The sequence below is a fragment of the Melitaea cinxia genome, chromosome 27 (genome assembly GCF_905220565.1).
Source record: "Melitaea cinxia chromosome 27, ilMelCinx1.1, whole genome shotgun sequence".
In the NCBI taxonomy this organism is placed as follows: domain Eukaryota; kingdom Metazoa; phylum Arthropoda; class Insecta; order Lepidoptera; family Nymphalidae; genus Melitaea; species Melitaea cinxia.
In genome coordinates this window covers 1,444,093-1,450,313 of record NC_059420.1, presented here as the reverse complement: position 1 = coordinate 1,450,313, position 6,221 = coordinate 1,444,093, and positions in this window count along the sequence as shown.

Below are 6,221 nucleotides of genomic sequence, written 5' to 3'. Positions count from 1 at the left end.
CAAGTTAACAGATTGGTTGGCTGAAGTGGTTCAAATAGATCGAAATTACACAACTCAGCCGTACTTAAATTAAAAATGGCCCAATTTAACGGCTTAAGTTGGATGGTAGAGTGTGAAAAATCCATAATTATTTAAAAATTTAATGCAGCTAACAATTTAATTATCAGAGTTATTGAATTAGTTATTTTCATTCATTCATTCGAACATCAGCAATCAAGCTAAACCGTTCATAAACGGTTCATTTGATCATTTGGCTGTGACATAAACATGGGTGCAAAACGAAATGTCCTATTAATATATGTTCTGCTTTTTCGTTCAGTAATATTAATGAGGTAATAGTTTAAAGATATAAAAACGCCAATATTAATTAGGCATATGAAGAAATGAGATAATGTTCAAACTGTAGATTTGCAAGGTATGTTATTTTTTAATATTAACTGGCGTCCTTTTGTTTAGGGGCGTATAGTGTTAAATATGAGGCATATTAATAATAAATAAATAAATATTTACACAATACACACACGGTCGTCTATTCCTAAAGTAAGCGACTTAATGCTTGTGTTATAGGTAACAGCCGGCTGGTATATAGCTACATTTTTTTTTCGATAAACATACTTATAAATAATACATATATAAATATATAAATAAATATTTATATTACACCCAGACTCGGGGTGGGAATCAAACCCACAATCCTCGGAGCAGAAAGCAGGGTAACTACAAACTGCGCCAACGGGATAGTATATTAGAAATTATAATGATGCAGTAGTCGGTACAGCTTATTACTATGTATGAACATAAAATCGACAAATTTAAAAGATATGAAAAAAATTTGCTGTAAATAACCAACTTAACTGTGAACGTTAGGTGACTAGGGGCACAACACGAACGTACACGCGACGGTAATTTTATTAATAATAATTGTATAATAATTAATTCTGTTATTTTTACTAAAGCGCTAGGACGAGCAAGTTGCACATTTAGTTTATAATATCGTGATATCGCAGTTGAATGGAAGGACGCCAGATTAATAACACGTTGTATATAGTAGAGAGGGGTATTAAATTAAAATACATAGTACATACCATTTAAAAGAGACATGCAGACCTAACTTATTATGTAATGCAATATTTATTTAGTGAAATAATCTCTTATTTTTCAATATTCTACTATACAGATCTTGTTCTGACAGTAATGGTCACAAAAAATAAAGAGTCATCCAGTTCATTGCTTTATTAATTTTTATTGGTACACAAATAAAACATCAGTCAAATATAAGTAGTATAGTTCAAGTTTTTTTTTTTTTATGACATTAGGTCGGCAAAGAAGCGTACGGCTCACCTGATGGTAAGCGATTACCGCAGCTTATAGACACCTGCAACACCAGAAGCATCGCAAGCGCGTTGCCGACCCAATCCCCAATCCCCCCAGGAGCTCTGGTCACCTTACTCACCAACAGGAACACAATACTGCTTGAAAACAGTATTATTTTGCTGTGATCTTCTGTAAGGTCGAGGTACTACCCCAGTCGGGCTGCTCCATATTTTGAGCAGGAAATTCCTGCTGTGCCCTACCTCAGTTCAAGTTCAGTCGTTAACCTATATTGTGTCAAATGTCAAAATTATAAATGGTATGTAGTGCGTGTGGTTTAATTAAATGCCTCTCGTTTGTATCCTATGTATAGTAATGTGCTGTCTGTTCATAAATTTTTCTTTGCTGATGACACTTTAAATCATGTCATTTCACGTATGTAAACTAATCTTTTATTACAAACAGTCCAATCTGGCAAAATTTTATTTGCTGTATTTATTATCTGTGAATAAATTCCTTTTTTTATCTTTCAATACAAACTTGGTAGAACTAATGAACAAAAAACCAAGAATTGTCCTGTTTGACTCGGTCATATGGAAGTCATGTACGTTCATAAATTACTGAGGTACATTTTAATTTATATAGAAATTATCATCATAATGTATGTGTATTTATCGCTATACGTATTCATATTTAAATGTGGACGCTATGAAGACAAATCAAATGTATTATATGCATACGTAACATGCTTACGTAAATATTGTTACCATAAAGAAATGTCTTTAAAAATAGATTACAGTCTGAAACGTTTACACAAGTCAAACTTTTATATGTTCTCTAATCGAAAGCTGGTGCTTGTTGTGTGGTCCCATTTAAATTTGAACGAGATGCGATGAGTACATTTTTATTTATCTCTGCTTTGTATTTAATTGATTATTTTTCCAACTACTCACGTTGTATTACGTGACAATGTGAATTGAATTTGATTTTTTTTTTTGTTTGCGAGCAAATGTAATTATGTAGCATACTGTTGCAGATCTACAAGTAAATAATTGTATGAATCATGAATATTTTGTGTGTGAAATGAGAAAGATTGTAAAAAAATATCATTTTATTTACGATACCAATATGTCTGTACTTATATTTAGCGGATATGTCAGAAATAAAGTGTAAATATTTACTTTAATGATGTGAAAATTTAGTTTTTCTTGGTACCGTGCTGGGTTTCACGTCTGGTGTCAGAATTGAATCAAAATGACAGATAGATGACCTATCATTGACATCATACTGGTTCATTTTAACCATTTTGGAAACTAAAAACTAATTATTGTGTTGCCAACGATAAAACACTGATCTACAATTGATATACAATTAAAATACCGAACTGGTATCCCCGTACCTAGTCTTGCCTGCGAATGGGATATGTTAAAAAGTCTAGACGAATCTAAAATTAGTACTAAGTTAGGCATACAATTATTAACCTAAAAGCCTTAATCCTGGGAAATTTTATATAGATGAATATTAGATAATAATTAAATAGCAGTTTTGATGAAATTTTTATGAACAGAGAGATATCATTATGACATTGTTAATGGTAAGAGAGATTGAAAGATGATATCTTAATAAGGGGTTGTCAATAAAATACACTCGCATGTAAGGGGTAGTGGAGCGTACCCAGAGTTTTATAAAGGTAGGGCAAAATATAATGTAAAACTCGATAAGTAGAACTTTTTTTTTTAATTTCTTCATTAATTCAATAATAGTTTTCGGAGGTTTTGGCTGAATCTACTTAAAACTTCCTTATTAAAATCTCAAACTCATTATTAGCTTTAACCCAGGGTGGGGTAATTTGGTCCCATTTTAGGTATACCCATGGTGAGACACGACGATATATCACAAGGATAATTTTTTTTTATACATCTTCAAAGGAAAATTTAAATTGATAATATGCTATTTTTTAATCACGAAATCATTTAAAAGTGGGCGTGCCTTTAGCTTTTGTAGCGTAACGATTGTTTGGGGTCGCTGGAAGTGTGAATCAGCGTGATAGCGGGGTCTAAATTGTGCGTACGTACTTTGTGGACGACCCCTAACATAAATTGAATTCCTTAACTAATTGATAGGTATCCCTAATAATGCGTATTGTATTACAGTTGTGTGTAAAATGAAGTCGCTTTTTTTTTAGTTTGCGAGCAAACACAATTATTGATAGAGCAATACTAAATGCTAGTCTACAAAAATCATAAAATTACAGATTCCAAGATGGCGCGATTTGGCAAAAGACTTGTCAAAAATAAGCAAAACAAATAGCATTATAGCTAGCGGGGTTTTAACTGCTTTAATATTTGAAAAACGAGTGTGCTTTAGTCCACACGACTGAAGTGAAACTTACGAAACGTAACTTTCTCTCTTTCTGTCTTCACTAACTTACCCTCTCAACTTCCGTTTGTCTCGCCCGATCACACTTTTCGTAACGCCCTCGTCACGCATTCACCAGCCTACTCCCCAAGTCAAGCGTGCGCAAAGAAGTTCTACTTCAAAAGTAACGCGGTTACAACCGCCGACAATCATTTTACATCTTTTTCTGTTTGCCGCCAATATCCGTTGACAATAAGACACGGAAATACAGAAAATATATAACAAGACTGAATAAGTGTTTCATAAACGGTTAACAGTCAATAATGGGGGACTTTTTACGTTACATGCGCGAAATAGACAGCTTTGTTTACCAGCAGCTGGATTACCCAATACGTTTTCAAAAAGGGTATTGTCTTGTACGAGAGGAAGATTTTTTATTTCTATATTATCAACAATTCGAAGCAATAAAAATAAATCAAATTATGAATCGTGGAACGGCCTAATTTTGTAATGTAACATTCACTGAAAGTGTAACTTGGCGTGACAAACGGAGGGGTCCATAACGATGAAACTTAGCACGACGTTATTTCATGGACGGTCCTATGGAAAAAAATCTCATAAAATTCATAAAAAAACATTGGCAAAAGCAGACCAAATTCTCAAACTGAGTTAGAGGCTGTGAGATCTATGAATGCTCTTTTGATTATTTTTTTTACTAATTGTAACAGTGATACTTAAAAATAACAATAAAATCATCTGTACTCATTTGGCACTATTGAAAGCCATTAAACCCAGAAGAAAAAGAAAAATAACAATATTACTAATCCAGACAAAATTAATGTTAATTCTTTAATAGTGTAACCAAGCTGGACTGCCGCTTGGCATTATGCTGCAGGGCTTATTTTCAGTGGACCCTAAAAATGTTATAAGCAGAGCCTTTTATAGGCAAATTACTATTAAGCGCATGTTTTACCAGTTGTCAGCAACAGCTGTTTTCACTAATAATTATATCTATCTCTCGTTTTGCCTCACTCACTTTAGCCTATCGTAGTCCACTGCTGGTCATTGATGGTTATTTCGCCATCGGTCGGCTTTGTAAGTTCCAAGGTGGTAGTGGAACTGTGTTATCCCTTAGTCGCCTCTTACGACATCCACGGGATAGGAGGGGGTGGCTATATTATTTGCTGCCGTAACCACTCGGCGAACCTTAACCTATCGGAGTCAAATCCTAGACCATTTTATCCCAATGGGTTTTATGGACCCTGGGGTAGACATACATAATTCTGCCTAGTATGTAATATAGTTCCTTTTTCACCCACTAGCGGCGTAGGCATCGACGCGGTTTATCTTTAAAATTGGCAATATTACAAACTTAGTTATTACTAAACATCCCACAGCTGGGCATAGGCCTCTTTCTCCATGTAGGAGAAGGAATTATATTAGACTTTGTTTAACAGGGATTAAGTTGATTTTAATCATTAAAAATATAAAAATTTATGTTAAAAAAGTAAATTTTGGTAAGACTGTTTATAAATTACTTTCTACGATGAATACTGCCGTGTACTTGACAAATATGTCTGTTTATGATTATCTATAGTTGTATATTGTTAACATCAAGTAGTCAAAGCTTAGATTTTTGTATGTGACTGATAGAATGGAAAAAAGGCCATAAATCATTTAAGCGTATTCTGTTATAGTCTGTACGCAGTTTATCACGCATATTTGTACGCGTCCGTGCACATTGTGTACGTATATGTACATTTGAACATCACTAGACTACACGTACGGAAAAAAATAGTTAGTATTATTAAAAATGTTTTTGACTATAGTACTTCTCGTTGTTAATATTATATATAGGAAAATGTAAATAAAAATATTAATAACGGCTTTTAGATGTTTAATTGTAATTTCTTTTATTATTCTATTGTGTATTGTCAAAACGATGGAAGCACTATGGTGTTTCAAAGTTTTGTTGTCTGTAACTCTCAAGAATCATTAATACTGGTCGGTACGCATTTTTTTTTTTAGTTTTGACAGCTATCGCTGTCAAATAAATTAACATTTCTCGCCAATCCCAAGTATCAGTTTCAAAAAATTGTTTTAGACCGTTTTTTATGTGAAACCATGACAAAATATAAATTGATTGTACATTATATTTTGCTTAAAGTAAAAAAAAAAGTATTGTATAACGTCGTTATTGTACATAAGAAGTGATTATAATGACGGTCGAGGCTAAAGATATAAAAGTATATCACAGATTAATAAAAAAAAGTTAAAGTCCGGTTACAACGAAAATTGAAAATGTATATGTATGTAAAACCTCGACTGTTTGAGAATGTGAAGAATATAAGCAATTTAGGACTTTTAGAATATGCGTTTTTTTTTTTTTTGTAATCGAAGCTAGATGTAAACTAAGGGTCTGATCACAATTATCCACGTTTTTTGAAATTTTTAGTATCACATATTTTATAGTAAAATAAATTTCACGTATAATTAAGGCTGAAAAACTTGTGTGGTCAGATCCTTATAAAATTTCCTATTGAATGTTACCC